The sequence below is a fragment of the Lissotriton vulgaris genome, chromosome 8 (assembly GCF_964263255.1).
Source record: "Lissotriton vulgaris chromosome 8, aLisVul1.2, whole genome shotgun sequence".
Classification (NCBI taxonomy): Eukaryota; Metazoa; Chordata; class Amphibia; order Caudata; family Salamandridae; genus Lissotriton; species Lissotriton vulgaris.
Window position 1 is genome coordinate 519,527,140 of NC_141696.1, and position 18,756 is coordinate 519,545,895.

Consider the following 18,756-nt stretch of genomic DNA (forward strand, 5'->3'; position numbering starts at 1 on the left):
ATTAAATGGATTGGACGGAGAGGGTTAAAGTGGCACCAATTGATGCCATTGGTTAAATCCTTCTTACACCTTGACCTCATAAATGTGCACAGTGGTTGCAATGACTTAGGCACTTTGACTGGGGTATGTCTGGAAATGCTTATGAATGACACCTTTGGAGAAATTATGTCACTTTTACCCCGAACTGCCTTTGTCTATTCTAACATATGCCAAAGGCAAAAATGGAACTGGTCCAATCAATTTTGTCCACACATTGAGAAAGCTAGGAAACATATCAATAAATCTGTTTCTACTTTTTTCCGAGATTATAGGATGGGTCCATTTACCACAACAATCTGCGTTTCAATATGGATAGCATCTTTAGGAGAGATGGTGTACATTTTACGGATGAGGATAACAGAGTCTTCCTCATGAACTTTAGAATCTGCATGGGTACTTACTTGTAGGTACTAAAATCTGTCAATAAACACAACATCTCTTTTTAGAGCCACCCAAGATCTAAACACATAAGCTTGATGTATATCTGAAAACATTTTTTTTTTGTTTTTGCTTGAAGTCGCGCTCCCAACCCAAGAGAAATCGTGCAGCCAACGCACTGGAGTCACGCACCCTACATATTAGAAGTCATGCACCCAGCGCAAACCAGGGGGCCACGCTGAGCGCCGCGCTGGATGCACGACACCTAATTGTACTGTAAAAAAAATAAAAAGCACCTATCACTAATTTCTATTCTCCCTGGGGACCCCATCCACCGGGGCTCATATATAACATTGGAGACCGTGGGGGGAGCCCTAATGCCCGACGGGCCCAGCCAGCTCCCCGCATCCTTCGGGAACTGGCATTGCTTTTCCACATGGGGACCTGCTAAAATGCAGCTCGCCATGTGGAAAAGCAAAATGGTTTCCCTGCTCTCTCTTTCAAAATCCAAACCAAGGGGGGCATTAGGATTGCGGTTTTTCCACATCCTCCAGGCCGGCGGAAATGTCCGCCGGCCCGGAGGATGTGGAAAAAACACTGCGAAGCCTTCAAAGACCCCCGCCAGATTAAGATGGCTGGGGGGTCAGGAAGACCGTCCGCTGCTTTTCTGCTGCGGTCGCCTTACGACCGCGGCGGAAAAGCTCTAATATGGAGGCGGTGTCTAACAGACACCGCCAGCCATATTAGGATGGGGGTAAACAGATGCCTTTCCGCGGCAGCTTCTCCGCCGTGGAAAGGCATACGGTGATTTCTTTGGGGGCCCGTTGCGGGCCCCGGGGTGACGGGTTTGGGGGGTGCACAAGGGGGGTACCTATGGTACCCACCTGCATTGCACTGCGCGGTGCCTGCCGCTTTGTGCATGCAAATGCGAAGCATGCATTTTTAACATTGCGGCGGGTGCTTCTTCAAACAGCATGCGCCGCAATGTTAAACATACAGGATGTGACCGCCAGGGTGGCGGTCACATCCTAATTTGCACGGAGGGACCGCCGCTGCCCCTACGGACGGTCCCTCCTCCTCTGGGGTGGCGGACTGACGCAGGTCCATCCGCCATCCTAATGGGGCCCTAGGTTTGCTATGACAGGGTGGGAGCCTCGGCTCTCACCCTGCCATAGGAAACAGCAGTGTCCCGGGGGTGGGCACCCCGGGACACTGGTGGAGCTGGCCCTGGGGGGTGGTGGTCCCTAGGGCCCTCAAGGGCTCCAGGAGGTGAAGCCACGTGGCCCCCCTCCCACAACATAAAAAGCCACAGGGTTGGCGGTCCCCAAGGCTGGGGAGGCCTTTGAGACCCCCTCAACCATTTTTGAGAAATCTCCAAAGCTGGGGGGGGGCCTTTGAGCCCCCACCCTTTTATTTTGCTGGGGGGTGGAGGTTGAGCCCACCCACCCATTTATGTTGCAGCCCCGGGGGTGGCGGTCTCCCGGGGCTGGGGAGCCCCTCTGGGCCCCCCATAAAATGTAAAACATTTGCCCCCGGGATTTGGCCACCCGGGCGCTAATTATTAAAGCCTGTGCTTAATTTTCTTTTGTATTATTATGGCAGGATCCGCACACCCTGCGCGTATTTCGCCGTATAATATAAATAAATAAACATTACGGCCCTGGGGGTCCTTGTGGGACCCCCTAAAAAGATCTAGAGGGTCAGGGTACTTCTACCCTGCCCCCTTTATAAGTTTTACCTACTAGTTCCACTGATTTCTTCAGCCTTGCTTCTATCGAGGCACAAAATAGCTGCCAACACTTCCTTGTTTGGAGTGTTGACAGACAGTTGACAGGAATTAACATGCAGCTCATGATCGGGAGGGTGCGCTCAGGGTGTGCGGATCCAGCTCGGCTATAGATATATATGTGATTTTGATTTTGATTTTCTCAGGAACTACTGAGCAGATTTACACCATTTAAGCAAAAGGCACGACTCTGAAACAAGGTCTACCTTTCTGCCAAACTTGGTGTAATTCCGTTCAGCAGTTCGGACTGTAGCTGCGACTAAAGGTCCCTATGAAAATTGCATGGGGAAAACATGTTTAGGGACCCCCTTTTTCTCAGCCCCCGCTTTATGAATCACCCTGAGACTTTTTGAAATAGGAGTGGACCGGAGCAGGCCACGAGTTTTGAAAATTTCGTGAAGATTCGTCAACCGACGCCAAAGTTATTCCAAATAGAATGTTGCAGTAGGTAATATATATATATATATATATTTTCCCAATCCTGGCTTAGGTTTCAAGATGAACAGGCACCAACTCCGTGGATGAAATCAAAGGTTCTTTATTCACCAATACAAGTGATCAGACGTGTTTCGGCGGATGGAACCGCCTTGCTCACTACATCTATATATATATATGTGTGTGTGTGTTTGTGTGTGTCAATGTGTTCTGGTGCATTCCTATTTAATAGGATTTTTTAGAGTAATACACATTTTTATCCACTTACACCTTTAATGTGTTGGGACTTTTCTTAAAACTAAAATAAAGCCTATAATAACCAGGCTACGTTTTCTACAATGCTATAAAGTCAAGTAGAAAATATAATAAAAACGGTAAAAAAAATAACCTCATCAACAGTGACTAGGTGAAACTGGGGAGTAATATCAAGTCACAGCTGTCTCGTTAGGATCAAATACAATTGCTGAAAACTGGATAGTTAGACTTTGAGCTGCAGCCTTAATATGGGCTATGGCTGAGGTCCAACAAACACGAAAACATTATTGTTCCTATTGGTTTCTAACTTGGTAGTTTGGCAAAAGCAGAAAGGCCATCTCAGACAATGTTTCACGTTGTATATGTACAGCAACACTAAAACATGATTAAGGCTACAAAATATTTAATTTAAAATTTCGAAACCAATATATTTAAAATGAAAACAGTTGTCTGAGATAAGAGTCACCAAAATTAATAAAATGATATATGATAAACACTTATCAATGACAAAACTGTTCCCATGGATCAATGGGCCTCAGAATTGATGTAAGCCAAGTCGGGGCAGTTGACCAGGTCCTAGGCATCCTTTAATGCCAGCTGGTGATAGACTGCAACTGGATGAAGGAGTTCACTTGCAGAAGAGTTGGAAGTTTGTCCTTGTCATATGTTTGACATTCAAACTAGGTCAAAAATCTTCAGTGTGGCAAAGCTGAACCCTGTGGCCACACTAAGCTCCACAAAGGCAAACTCAAGTGTTGCATGTCTCAAATGTTAAGAAAAGGTCTGCTGCTTATTCCATGATACTACAAAAGTTTTCAAACTTTCAGAATGGTCCTTCTAGACACTGACCATGCTGTGAAATTAAGTTGAGAAATTAAAAGAAATGAAAAATAAATGTATAAAACATTCTACTACCCACGGGTGTGTACGCACTAAGTTCGTGAAGAAGAAATCCTGAAAAAGGACAGTGAAGACACTGAAGGTAAGATAACTTACAGATTGAAAAGACAAGTTTTAATGGCCTTATGGAAAGAGAGCAGACCTCTCTTTTTCTTGGGATCTGAGGTCATGGAGTTCCACAGATTGGCCAAACAAGTTACAAAGCTCCTGCCACCCCATTTGGTTGATCTGACTTCAGATTAAACGCAAAAGAGGAGCGATTAGATATTTTTGGAGTACAGCATTGAAAGTGCTGTTTGAGATAATCAGTTCCCGAATTGTGCAGCTCTTTAAACGCAATACAAAGAGCTTTGAATTCTATATGTTTGTTGATGGGAAGCCAAAGAAGCTGAGAGAGGGCATGAGACACTGATTGGTATTTGGAGATGCCCAGAAGTATCTGAGCAGCAGCGTTATGTAGAATCTGCAGCTTATATAAGAATCTTTTCCGGATATTGGTGAAGATCATGTTGCAGTAGTCAATTTTAGACATGATAAGTGTAGAGATCAGGGATTTCTGCAAATTGCATGGGTGGGATGACAAGAAGGAGTTTCCTGAGTGTGTTTAGCATGAAAAAAGGAGGTGATTACAGAGTTTATATGGCCTTCAAAGGAGGGTTTATTGTCAAAGTAAACTCCTAAGTGTTTTACTTTAGTGACGGGGGAGGGAAGGCCCCAAAACTACTGAGGCCACCACCTAGGAGATCAAAAGGATGTGTTTCTACCTAATAACAGAGCCTCTGTCTTTCTCAAATCCAATTTTAGACAGTTATTGGCCATCCAGTTCCCAATTTGGAGCATGCAGTCATGAAATCGGGTAGCTGCATCATTTGGATTGCTGGTCACTGACACCACAATCTGGGTGTTGTCAGTGTAGGATTCTACTGTGAAGCTGAAGGATTTTATCATGCTGGCAAAGGGGGTCACATAAAGGATGAGAAGGTTAGTTCTCAATGAAGAGCCCTATGGAAGCCCCACATGCAAGAGAGAAGGATGGGGAGTTAAACTCATTCAGCACAACAAACTGCTTATGATCTGAGAGGAAGTATTTAACATTACCCCTTATTCCAGTAGCAGAGAGGCGGTCAATAAGCAGCCCATGGTTAACCGCATCAAATGCTGCCGAGAGGTCTAATAAAATAAAATCAGCATTGCCTCCTGCATCAAGGGTTTGCCTGAATTCCTCTGAAGCAGTGATCAGAGCTAATTCAGTGCTGTGTTGACTTCTGAAGCCAAACTGAGTGGCACCCAGAAGCCCACTGTTGCTAATGACAGAGGGGAGTTCAGAGTTAATAGCCTTCTGTGAAAACTTAGCAGGGACAAGAAGATGTGAATTGGGTCTATAGGTATTTGGCTCATTGACATCCAAATTAGGTTTTTTGATAGGAGGGAGGATGGAGCCTACTTTCCATCCTTTTGGGAAATAGCAAACCTTGAACATCAATTGAAGATGTTGCTGAGATGCCTAGAGGTAACGTTAGGGACAGAGTGTAGAATCCTAGGAGGGCAAGGATCCAATGGGGATAATGATTAAATTTGGCTGAGCAAGGTCTGAACAAACGCCCAGGTTAAAGGGGAAAAAGAGGTCAGAAAGTCATTCCCAGATGGGGAATCCCCTCCAAAGAAGTTAAACGATGAGCTGTGGCATTGCCAAATGAAGCGGTATAACAGTTAGGGGGTTTTCTAGATGATTCCAGACCATCAAGCTAGTCCTTCTCCTTGAGTTGGCCAGTGGGAGCATGGATTGAATTGTGTATGTGTGAAGGCACCCTGGACGACAAAAGCCGGTGGTTGTAATATTGAATTTGAAATGCGACCTTAGCAGAGATACTTGCTTCATAGGATTTTTTAATAAATATGCTGAGACTGCTTTTAACATTTGAATGTCCATTTTAATTATTAGTAAAATACTTTATGTCATTTGCTGATGGCACATTTGCACCTTAGCTCGCCCTACCTCTCCCTTGCATTTCCTCGCAGAGCCGATCTTAGGGCTGGTGCGAGTCAGGAGCGGGCGCCATCTTGGGGGGGAAGGCAGGCCGAGCGCTCTAGTTGCTGGCTGCCTCCCGCCCTCCCACACTATTTAGGAGTTTCCTTTTCTCGCGCTCACACAGATTGAATTGTGTGTGTGTGAAGGCACCCTGGACGACAAAAGCTGGTGGTTGTAATATTGAATTTGAAACGCGACCTAAGCAGAGATACTTGCTTCATAGGATGTTTTAAAAAATATGCTGAGACTGCTTTTAACATTTGAATGTCCATTTTAATTATTAGTAAAATGCTTTATGTCATTTGCTGATTGCACATTTGCACATTAGCTCGCCCTACCTCTCCCTTGCATTTCCTCGCCGAGCCGATCTTAGGGCTGGTGCGAGTCAGGAGCGGGTGCCATCTTGGGGGGGAAGGCAGGCCGAGCGCTCTAGTTGCTGGCTGCCTCCCGCCCTCACACACTATTTAGGAGTTTCCTTTTCTCGCGCTCACACAGATTGAATTGTGTGTGTGTGAAGGCACCCTAGACGACAAAAGCCGGTGGTTGTAATATTGAATTTGAAACGCGACCTAAGCAGAGATACTTGCTTCATAGGATTTTTTTTAAAATATGCTGAGACTGCTTTTAACATTTGAATGTCCATTTTAATTCTTAGTAAAATACTTTGTCATTTGCTGATTGCACATTTGCACCTTAGCTCACCCTACCTCTCCCTTGCATTTCCTCGCCGAGCCGATCTTAGGGCTGGTGCGAGTCAGGAGCGGGCGCCATCTTGGGGGGAAGGCAGGCCGAGCGCTCTAGTTGCTGGCTGCCTCCCACCCTCCTCTTCTGGCTATAAATGTGTAACACCTTCCGACGGCGAAGCGGGCGGGCGCAGCGGGTGCGCCGGCTGCGCGCCAAAGGCAAGCCCGTCTGTGCCCGTCTGCGCCCGACCGGGCCAAGGGCCACAGACCTCTGGCCTTTGCACTAAGAAACCTATAACATACTCCTCACTGGCATTGCACGCGCTTCGAAAACAAGCTAACGGGAATTGTACTGTCTCTCAAAACGAAAGTCTTAATACTGCTATATGCCCCACATGTAACCTTAAACTTGATGCGCCTCACTTATGTAAACAGACTATGCCTAGCAATGACAATAAGCAGACTTGGAAGTTTGCGAGTTTAAATTGCCGTTCACTTTGCAAACATAAATTGAATATTCACGACCTTCTCTCAGACAACACAATGGATGCTCTGTTCCTCACATAGACATGGCTGAATGACAGCTCAGGTCCGGATGTTGCACAAGCACTTCCTCCAAACTATGTTATACTCAGACTTGACAGGCCTAAGAGATCAGGGGGAGGAATAGCTATCATTTATAAAAAATCTTATAAATGCTATCTTGAACCCCTATCCTTGAATGCCTGTGAGATAGCTTGTTTTAAACTCACATTGCTTCCTACTTTTACACTAACCGGCCTACTGGTATACCGACCACCCGGTTCGGAAACAACCTGGACATCTCAGTTCTCTGATTTAGTAGGCTCTCTTCTGATTGACACTAGTACTTTCCTGATTGTAGGTGACCTAAATATTCACTTAAACAATCCTCAAAATACGGCTGCCAATAATTTGATCAATGACTTGGCGGCCATGCACATCTTGCTTCATAATCAGGGGGCCACTCATTGAGATGGCCACTTACTCGACCCTATATTTGCCAACCTTCTTCAGATCCAATGCCTCCTGCCTTACCCCTTCAATGGTCAGATCACTTTCTTACTTACTTTACTATCCCTGGCGGGGAAGCCTCGTCCCCTCCCTACATATCATCCCTCTATGGTCACAGAAATTGGAAGAAACTTGATCTGGCCCAACTGAATTCAGCGTTAGACTCTGTCCCTGAGGATCTTCTGAGTGACGAAACCAACATGGAGGCTATAGCTGCTTCAATAGACAGGTGGCTCCGGGGAGCCATTGACATCTGCCTGCCGCTTACTAATAAGAGAATCAAACCTCATAACACCCCAGCGCCATGGTTTAACGACGCACTCAAGGCAGCTAAATCCAAATGTAAACGCTACGAGCGTCTCTGGAGGAAAGACTACTCTCATATTTCTGGGGAAACCTATAAAAAGGAACTCAAGCAATATCATAGGAAGTGTGCTGCAGCTCGTGCAGCCTATGTCATCCAGACTATCTCAGCTGCATCAAACAAATCGAGGACATTATTTATCCTAGTTAAAGAATTGGCAGGATCAAAATCTACTGATGATCCCCCCTCTTTGAACAATGTTCAATGTGACGAACTGGCTCAGTTTTTTACAAACAAAATTGAAAGAATCTATGATGATATTTCTAAGCAGCAATCGAAAGAAACAAATAACAATATTGCCAATAATAATCAGCAAACACAATCTGCACTAACATATCTCCCTCTAATTTGCTGGCCTGAGATTACTATCCAAAATCTACAAGAAATTGTTAGGAAACTAAAATCGGGCTCTCCGGTAGATCCTCTCCCTGTGTCAATACTCAAGAAACTTGATACTAGGCATTTGTCTTTAATCTGTAAAATCTTAAATCAGTCCCTCGTCTCTGCCACTGTCCCTATACCATGGAAACATGTTAAGGTCACAACATTGTTAAAGAAACCTACGGCTGACCCCAAAGTTCTGGGTAACTTTCGCCCGATCTCCATGTTACCCGCATTTTCCAAACTTTTGGAAAAACATGTTCATACCCATCTGGCCCACTACTTAGAGATAAATGACATCTTCCACTCCTCTCAGTCGGGCTTCCGACCCGGTTACTCAACCGAGACTACCTTGCTGGGGGTTGTAAAACATCTGCGGAGCCTAGTTGACAAGGGACTCACTGCTGCACTGATATTACTTGATCTCAGTACAACATTTGATACCATCTCACACAGTATCCTGCTCGACTCCCTTTTTGATGTTGGCATGAGGGGAATTGCTCTTGATTGGCTAACCTCTTTCTTAGATCAGCGTTCTTTCCAAATTAATTCCATCATAGGCACCTCTGGTGTCTATCAGTCCCCTTATGGTGTCCCCCAGGGCTCAGTGCTTAGCCCCCTGCTTTTTAACTTATAAGTGGCCCCTCTTGCCCGTATCGCAGAAAATGAAGGCCTAACCATGTTTAGTTAAGCTGACGATTTGCAAATAATCTTTTCTCTGTCCAGTACAAACAAAGACTCACCTTCGCCCCCGAAATCTGGCCTTGCCAAAATCGCAACCTGGATGCGGACCAATCTGTTAAAACTTGATGGAGAAAAAACAGAGGTTCTAATCTTTGGTCCCAGCCATGATCTATGGAACGCCTCCCACTGGCCACCCAGCATGGGCCCTCTTCCCATTCCATGTGACCAAGTCCGTAACCTAGGCATAACTATTGATAAAGGACTTACGATGCAGCCTCAAGTTGGAAAACTTACTGTCAAGTGTTTTGTAATCCTGAGATGGCTCCGTAAGATTATATGGATGCTCCCAAAGACACCAAGAAATCTGTAGTCAATGCCCTAATCACCTCAAGGCTTGACTACGGGAATGTCCTTTACTTAGGGGCAACCCAAGCTGTAATAAAACGACTGCAGCGTGTACAATATGCTGCGGCCCGTCTGTTGCGCAAGTGCCACAGAAGAGAACACATGTCGGAACATCTAAAAATTTTACATTGGCTTAAAATTGAGAGCAGAGTAAAATTTAACACTCTCTGCTTCATGCATAAGATAAAATTTGGTTCTGCCCCAAGATACCTAAAATCCCTAGCTCATGCCTATCTTCCCACTCGGCCTCTCAGATCCTCTTCTCAGGGCCTCTTTAATGTGCCTAAGGTCTGGCTTTCCAGAATGGGAGGCAGGTCTTTTTCCTACCTAGGTCCCAAGTTATGGAATTCCCTCCCCCTAAAAATGCGCACTGAAACTAATCTTGTTACTTTCCGTAGATCCCTGAAAACCTGGCTGTTCAACCAGTAAACCTGGCCTGGCTATCATCTCCCTCCCCTCCTTTCCCGCACTCAATCTCTCTACCAGCACCGGGAAACCCTTTTTGGGTAGCTGTAGCGCTTTACAAATCAAATAAATAAATAAATAAAATAAAAAATGGACAGCTGAAAATGTGTTGCAGATGACTTTAACCTTATTATATAAGAACCTCAGAATTTCAAGTCAAGTGAGCAGTCAAATGTCCAGTTGCAATGGATTTGCTGATTCTCTTGTAGATGAACAAATGTTTCTGTGTCTCCAGGACAGGTTTTGATCTCCCATTTCAGGAGGGAAGTTCCAACAAGCAAGCAGGATCTCCTGAAAAGAACTACTTTGAGGCCCTTTAACTATGAGAGTTAGGAAGAGTCTCTGTTAGTGCTTTTTACAGCTGATGTAAATACAGACATGTAACGTGATGCTCACAACCCTCTTAGAAAGGATTAACAACTTTATGAAAGGTGGTGTCAGCTTGTGAGTGACAAAAATTCCCAAGCAAATCAAACTTAACATTCTTGCAGTCTTCCTACGTACGTTTTACCACAGTATAATCTGTAAAGTGGTTAATTGTAAAAGCTGTATCAGATTGATTTATCTTGAGTTAGATGTTCTTTTGAAGTGGTATATGCTTAATCTACTGTATAGCTTGGAGAGCATTGTGCATTTCATTGGGCTAAGACCAGCGAATAACGTGTGCTGCTAGCCCTCATAATGAGTGTCAAACACACAAAAGATGATGGAAGAAAAACTTGCAGTAAGTCCAACCACTGGCAATCACTTGGAGTGGCACTCCAATCCATCTTTCTAACTCCCACCATGCCACCTCAGTTTGGATCCAGTTTGGATTCAACTATACCCAAATCAGTCTCAACGCTGCTTCAACAGTCCAGGCCAAACTTCCCAGCCAGATATTCCTCAATCTGGAACATGAGCTGCAGGACTTGTATCGGTTGAGTCCTCTTGCATGCATGAAGGCTCTCACTGAAAGTCCTCCTTGGATGGCCATCCAGGCAATATCCTTGTGCTTTTTGGTCAGGCACTTGGATGTGACGTTTCCCCACACCTGGTCCACCATGGCAGAGGGGAGGGTGCCAATCTGTTCACTGATGTTCCTTGCACAAACCTGGCATTTGGCAGTCTTCATGGTCCACGTGGCCAGGGCGGCAGCCTCCAGCCCAAACTCCTTGATGAACTTCTCCACTTCTTTGTAGAACCACAGGGTCATCCAGATGTATGGGACGACCCTCGCCCACTCTGCCCATCCAAAGGCACCTCCAAGTTTGCAGCAGGAAGGAGAATGCCATCAGAAACCTGGCATGGCTCTCATCTTCGTTCCTCAGGGTGCTCCTCACGCAGTGGCACACCAAGATTTCCACTCAAGATGGTGGCGATGTCTGGCACTTCCTTGCTTTTCTTGTCATGGGTCTTGAACATCACCTCCCTCTTCACTCTGTCCAACTTTGAGCTCCAGATGAAGTAAAATATCATTCTCATGAGGGCCTTTGCCGTACAGGTCTGCAAAGGCACACTTGAGCGACATACTGAAGTACTGGCAGGGTCTCATGTTCTGTAGAACCAAAGATTTCCCTTCAATCATCAGCTTCCGCAGGCTCAAGAGTCTCAGCTTCTGCCTCGTCAATGCCAGTCTCTCTTCCCAAGTCTTCTCTGCTGCACCTTCTCCACTGAACCAGACTCCAACGTTCTTCAGAAAGTCCTGCTTGATGGAGAATTGCAGTGGGTCTCGGTGGGGGTCCCGTGGCCGAAGAGTAGGGTTTCTGACTTGGAACGGTCGATTTTTGCTCTAACGCTTTTTCAAACTTGATACAAGTACTCTCCAGCTCTTTCACAGATGGTCCATCAGCGAAGAAGACTGAGACGTCGTCCATGCAGAGGGAGCACTTCACTTCGCCTTTTCCGTTACTTCCTGGTGCTTTCACTCCTCTGATGTTCTTGTTCTGTTGCATGTGTTCGGCAAGAAGGTAACAGAAGAGGGCAGAGCGGGCAGCCCTGCCTCAGCCCCAACAGGACAGGGAAGGCGTCTGTTTTTCAGCCATTTACTAATGCAGTGCTAGAGATATCTCTATAAATTGGGGTCACCACATCACATAAGAAATGCCCCAGTCCCAGTGCTCTGAGTGTCAGGTCCATGAACTCATTGGAAACGCTGTTGAATGCCCTTTCCTGTTCCTGGCTGACCAAGGCCGTCGGAACCTTGCAGCCCTTGATATACTTGTTTGTGTCCCGGACCAGGGCCAGACTGTCACTGATTTGCCGACCCGGTATCACACAGGACTGGTCAGGGTGAACTATCTATGCTATCGCTTTCTTTAGGTGGTTGGCCATCACCTTTGTGAGAATTGTAGTCCACATTAAGGAGAGAGATGGACCTCCGGTTCTTGTGAGCTTCTCTTGCTTCTGTCTGTATAAAGTTCTATTGTGCCTTTAAGCAGGGTTTTCCGCATACTGACCTTGCCCAACATTTACTCGTCGAGGTCCAGCAAGTCCGGCCCTATCAGGTCCCACAATTCGACATAAAGTTCCACTGGGAAACCATCATTTCCAGGTGTCTTGCCCCTCTTGGAGGCCAAAGTGGCCTGGTGAGCTCTTCCAGGGCGAAGGGCATGTTCAGGATTTCTTTCTCTTCTGGACACAGTGTATTCAAATACCCTCCAGGAAACTATCTGCCTGGGATCTCTCAGATGACTTTGGTAAGTAAATATCACCATAAAAGTCAGTTACGAATCTCATGACTTGCTCTTTCTCACTTTGGAGGTTGGCTTCTGAGTCCCGAAGCTCTACCAGTGGTGTGTGGGCTGAGTGAAGTTTCTTAAGGAGGAACAAGTTGCATTTCTTGTCCTTCTCGAGGTCCTGGTCCAGAAGATGATAATCATGGATTCCTCCCTAAAGGGCTCTGTGAGCCCTTTTGGGTTTCCTCCAGTTTGTCATCCACGTCCGATCCGCTGAGCTTGAGTTCTTACAGCTGCTGCAGTTTGCCCTGCAGTTTTCTGAACAACCTCTTCTTTTCCTGTGCAGCAGCTCTGCTTGCATACTGGAAGAAACTCTGGAACCTGTCTTTCACCCATTCCCACCACTAGCTGGTTGAGTGAAAGAAGTCCCTTATGTCCCTCCACTCTACATACACCTTTCTGAGGCTCGCCAATAACTCCTTGTTTTCCAGCAACGAACAGTTCAGCCTCCCTGATCCTGGGCCAAGGGGGAACTTCCCTGTAAGTTCCCCCTCAAAACTGACTGCTATGTGGTCAGTCAATTGGAAGGCAACCATGCATCGCTCAGGCTTTACCATTGGGTAGGTGAATAGGATGTCAATCCGTGAATGCACAGATCCATCTGGCCTGCTCCAGGAAAAATTCCTAGTGACGGCCCCATGCTTCTAATGACATCCCAGAGGGACGCCTCACCTATCAACTCCACCAACAACCTGGACGGCATATCCATCCCTGCAAAGCCTGACCCAGTGCATCCTTACATCTCTACTATGCAGTTGAAATCACCACGTATCAGAATGGTCCTGAAGGTCACAAGTTTCATCTTGAGCACCCTAAACATCTCGAGACGCTCATTCTTCTCTGGGGGGTGGGGAGCATAGATATTGATGAGCCTAACGAGCACACTGGCCCATGAGCCAACCATGACCAGCGATCTGCCATTGACCTATTCTGTGACCTTGTCCACTGTGAAATTCCTTCCCTTGATCAGAATGGCCACTCAAGACGATTTCAATCATTTTCTCCAGAACAGAATGCTAGCCTGTGCTTCTACTGCAGTTCGAGCTGGCTGTACGACTGGGCATACGGAATCCTGCATTCCTGTGGAAAGCAGATATCTCGGTTCTAGATGGCCAGAAAGTACAACGTGCCACCCCACCTGACCTGATCCTTCATGCTCCTGACGTTTAGGTGAAAAATGACATTGCCATTGACTCAGCCCTAGCAGCCAGTGTCTGGTTTGTGACCCTTTCTCTAGGGAGGGCTATTAAACCGCTGAGTGCTGAACCACCTGAAGGCCTCCTGTCTCAGGTGTTGTCTCCTCTGGGTTCTCGATGGAGATCTCCACAGTGGCGTCTGGGACAACAAAGAGAAAACCATTGAATGGGTCTCCTCTTTGTTCTCTTCTTCCTCCACTGTTCCAGAGTCCAGTGCTTCCCTGACCTTTTGGTGCAGCTTCTTCAGGTCCTCCAGGGCACCTCCCACGGGGTCTCTCAGGTTGTTTCCTTCCTCCTCCATGTCACTGTCCTCCGTTCAGAATTCACAGTGATGTATCCGTCCTCCGTCTTGTCCTCCTGGGCCTTGATGATCTTTTTCTGTTTGTCTTAATCTTCCTACCTAGGCCTCAAACTCTTCCTGTTGGCCCGGAGGGGGGTCTGGTCTCCCTTATGCTCCTCCTCACTGGTATCTGGGTCGGCTTTGGAGTCAATTGGTGGCGGTGCAATTCCCGTCTTTCCTCCTGACCTTGATCTGCCTCCTCCTTTCTTCTCTCTCTTCCTTCTCCTTCTTGTCTTTGTCTCACAGCCTCTGTGATCTGACTTTTGTCCATTCCTCCACCATCACCATGTCATCTTTGCTACTGCTGCTGTCGTCTGGTTGGGGCTGCTTCCCCTTGTTCTTGTTCTTCTTCTTCTTTCCCTTTGCCTTGGCCGGGACCTGCTCCTCTTCTTCTCCTTTCTTGGCTGGTGCTTCTGGCTCCGGGTCCTGGTCCCTCAGGGTTTTCTTTGGTTGAGCCTTTGGTGCTCCTTCCTTGGGGTCTCAATCGGGGCGCTGGCCTCTTGTTACTTGTTCCCCCTCTATCGGGGGTGGTGGTTCCTCCGCTGTGGTCAGTTCTGACATGCAGTCCTCTTTGGCTTGAGCTGGGTCTGGTCCTTAGGGTGATGAAATCTTCAGGCTGGTCCCTGATGTGCGACCTTCCTGTTTGGCTCTGGTGTCTTGTCTGCTTCTTTCCTTGCAGCCTTCAGGTTGTCGTTCACCTTGGCTCTGCCGCAGCGTAGGTTGTCGGTTTGTCTGATTTGGGGCACTGATAGTATGTGTGTCCTATTCCTCCAGAGAAGTGTCACATCTTCTTGCTGGTGCATCTGGTTGTGTCGTGCCCGCTCCATATGCAGATCCTGCAGACCTTCTTCAAGCAGTCTCTTCCTATGTGACCCATGGCCTCGCACTTCCTGCAGGCGAAGGGTTGTCCCAGGTACCTGATCCTCCATTTGTCGGCTCCTAGGTAGAAGCTTGCTAGTGGGTGTCTCATTCCGTCTCACCCTGAAGGGTCTTTGTGGAGGTTGATGGTTGTTAGTTGTTCCCCCACCAAAAACTAACCCTGAGATTCAGACATGGATTAAGGCTATCACAGCCCTAAACTGCCCTCCGACCATTGTTGACTCATCCAAATCTTTGGGCATAACCCTTGACTGCAACTTGAACATGCAAGACCACATCAACTTGATGGCCAAAGCAGCCAGATTCCACCTGAGCTACCTCTAGAAACTGAAAACCTTCCTCAACACTCCCAACCTTGAAATGGCAGTCCAGGCACTAGTCATCTCAAGACTGGAATATGGCTGTTCAACCCTCTCGGGGCTACCCAAGATCTCTCTGGCACCTTTAAAAGCCTGCCTCAATGCGGCTGCCAGACTTCTTTCTGGAACAAGGAAATTCGATCACATTTCATCTCATCTAAAAGCTCTGAATTGGCTTCCTCTTGAGGCCAGAATTCAACCCAAACTGGCATGCATCACGCAAAAGGCACTTTACTCAAACTCCCCTGCATATCTTGCACAGAAACTCGTGTGATCTGGAGGAACCAGAAGCTCCAGGGCTGCCAGAGACCTCTTTCTCCAACCTGCGCGCCTGCGGAAAAAAGAACTACAATCAGGCCTTTTCTCGGGCCGCACCAAGACATGGAACTCTCTCCCGCCCACCGTCAGAAGAATCCCTTTACTGGCACGCTTCAAAAAGGATGCCAAAACCTTCCTAATGGGCAAATTCCTTGCTTAATTTTCCCCTCAACCCCCTCAACCCCCCAGACATCTGAGAAGATCACCATGAGTAAATGTATAGCGCAAAATGTTCCTACGTACCCTCTATCCCTTATGTACCCAGCACCCCGCCACCTCCTACCCTATTGTTCACTTTTGAGACTATCGCTATGAGTAATATGTATAATGTACATACGTACCCTCTATCCCTTATGTACCCTGCACCCCTTCCTTCCTTCCTATACTATTGTGTACTTTTGTGATTTGAAACCTATTGTATACTGTTTTGTTCCTTTAAAGCTCTCTGATACCCTAAAGGATCAAGTTCGCGCTCTATAAAACACTAAAATAAAATGAAAAAAATTAAATAAGGTCTTGTTCCATATGCTGTTGCTGTCGCTGACTTTGGTGGGTCCATTCATGATGGTGCTGTGTCTCTGGAGAAGTGACGCGATGTCTCTGTCCAGGATGTGGGGGTTGGTCATCTCAACCATTACCCTCTTCTCTGTTGATGCCGGTGCTCATTCTGTCATCAGGTTGAAGGTGCTGTAGGTTTCCTCCTTCTTCTTCCCCTGGAAGAAATCCCAGTACTTCCTAAAGAGGGCCTGGGTGGTGAAGCTAAGGAGAAAGATCATCCCTGACACAGAAGCCTGGAAGCTTAGCACCTCCGCCACTAGGACACCTGCTGGTTTGAGGACCTTGTTCAGGAACAAGTCCCTATCCAGTCTGGGCCCTTCCTTGTCCTTTACCTCCCCACACATGACCTGGGCATGCCAGTCAGAGACGTTGAACCCATTGAAGTATTCGGGGGCAGTCCCTTGCTTAGTCCCTTGCTGGTGCTTGCTTCTGTTGGTACAGCCTTACTTGCTACTTTTCTGCCCTCCCCAGGGGGTTGGGCTTCAGGGTATCCAGTGCGGGGGATTCCTTCTGGTGTGGTCACTGGGGCTACAGTGTCCATCGCATCTTCCATTTTGGTGGACTTCTGGCTTACTGGTACTAAGTGGGCTTACCGTTGGGTTACTGTGGTCACCTGGGGTCTACCGGGTGGTTACCTGGGGTGTCTCCCAGCAGACCACAATAGTCACCCCCAAGAGCTAAAGTAAGGGTTATAGGTGTTACCACCTAAGCATAAATCCCTTCACCAGAGGACTGGGTGCTGTACAGGCCAGTGAAGGGTGATAAGAGGGTTTTTAATCCTCAAGCATCAGTACACTCAAACGCCAGGAAAAAAAAGATTACAGGGAGGGCAATATTTCTGTGCTCTAAAAGCTGACCACAGGTCCTTGGGCGGCCCTTATTTTGTGCTCCTAGAGAAGAGAGCAAAACAGAAACCAGCACACTGGTATCCCGCCTCCTGCTTAATTAAAAGACAGTGGGGCCAATCATGGAATTTGCATTGCAAATTTATTTGCCTCAAGGTGCAAGTCGTAATTCCAGAAAAAAACTAATTTACTTCCACATAAATGTGTTTTCAAACTGATAAGAACAGATACTGGGGCTCATCAGTCAGGTGTAACTTGAAGCCAATGATACAGAGAGCTCAGAATGCATGTCTGGTTATACTTGTGCCACTCAGGGTGTTATATCGAACATAAAAAACGTGATTGGAGCAATGCTTGCAATAAGTCTAACCACTAACATTTGCTCACGGTAGCACATCAACCCATTATTGTTTTGTCCATGATGCCACCTGTTTGAACCCAACCATTTGCAAATAAGTCTCGCCCCTGGTCCAATAGGAACAGTCCAGCCCAAACCACCAGGTCATGTCCTCCCTGAACTGGTACACAAGCAACCCAAGACTGGTTTCGTACTATTTGGGGCTTGTACGTCAGATGTAACTTGGTTCCAGTGATACAGTGAGCATAGGACCCTCGTCTGGGCATGCCCTTGCCAGTGAGGACATTACATTCAAATATACACACTGTGATGGACAGAATGTGTGCAATAAGTCTAACCGCTGGCAATCGCTCAGGGGAGCACTCCAAAACAGCATTCTTTTGCCAACCTTGCCACCTTAGTTTGGCCCTAATCATATGCAAACTAGTCTCAAGCCTGCTCCAATAGGAACAATCCAGCCTAAACTGCTGGGCCAGGTCCTCACTGAACTGGAACACAAGCAACCCAAGACTGGTTTCACTCAAATTGGGGCTCGTCAGTTGGTTGGAGCTTGGTTACAGTGCCAAAGTGAGCACATGACCCATGCCTGGGTTTGCCCTTGCCACACAGGCATTACACCAACTAAACATCATGTGATGGGAGGAATACATGCAAAAAATCTAACCAACCTCATCACCAAAAAGTACCGCATCATCAGGCACTCACATCAGGACCAATAGTCTTGGCCATTGATCTGACCCAGTACACCAACTGAGTGGGGGAAAAAGTTGCAACAGATAATTGTAAGACTGCTAAGTACCAGATAGCAGGAATTAAATCATTGCCTAACACAAAATGGAGACTGGTAAGCAAATTCTCAGGATAATAAAGGACATGGTGTCAAATAATTAATTAAAATTTACTCTATTTTTCTAAATTGCTGTGGGATTTTTTTTTGTGTTTTGTTTTCACTCCATTAATGTTTGAGTGATACATAAATACTTTACGTTGTCTCTAAGTTAAGTCTGACTGCTTTTGTGCCAAGCTACCAGAGGGTTAAGCGCAGTTTTGTGACTTTTGTGGTTTGCCCTGACAGGGATTGATGCTTGAGCTGATTAACACCCAACTCAACAATGACACATTTTCTCACAATCTCCCTTTTAGGTTTTCCCAGACATTGGTTTGTTCAATATGCTTCCCTCTAATTTCATGTTTGCGGTCTGAAAAATCAACCATTAGCCTTGTGAGCTTTGAAAATGTCCACTGCTGAGTATAAGGCTGATTATTTTGTTATTTTTTATGGGTGTGAGGAGACTGTAGTTGAAATGGAGGCGATGAAAATTTCCAAAGACGTTGTTGATCCACACAGCA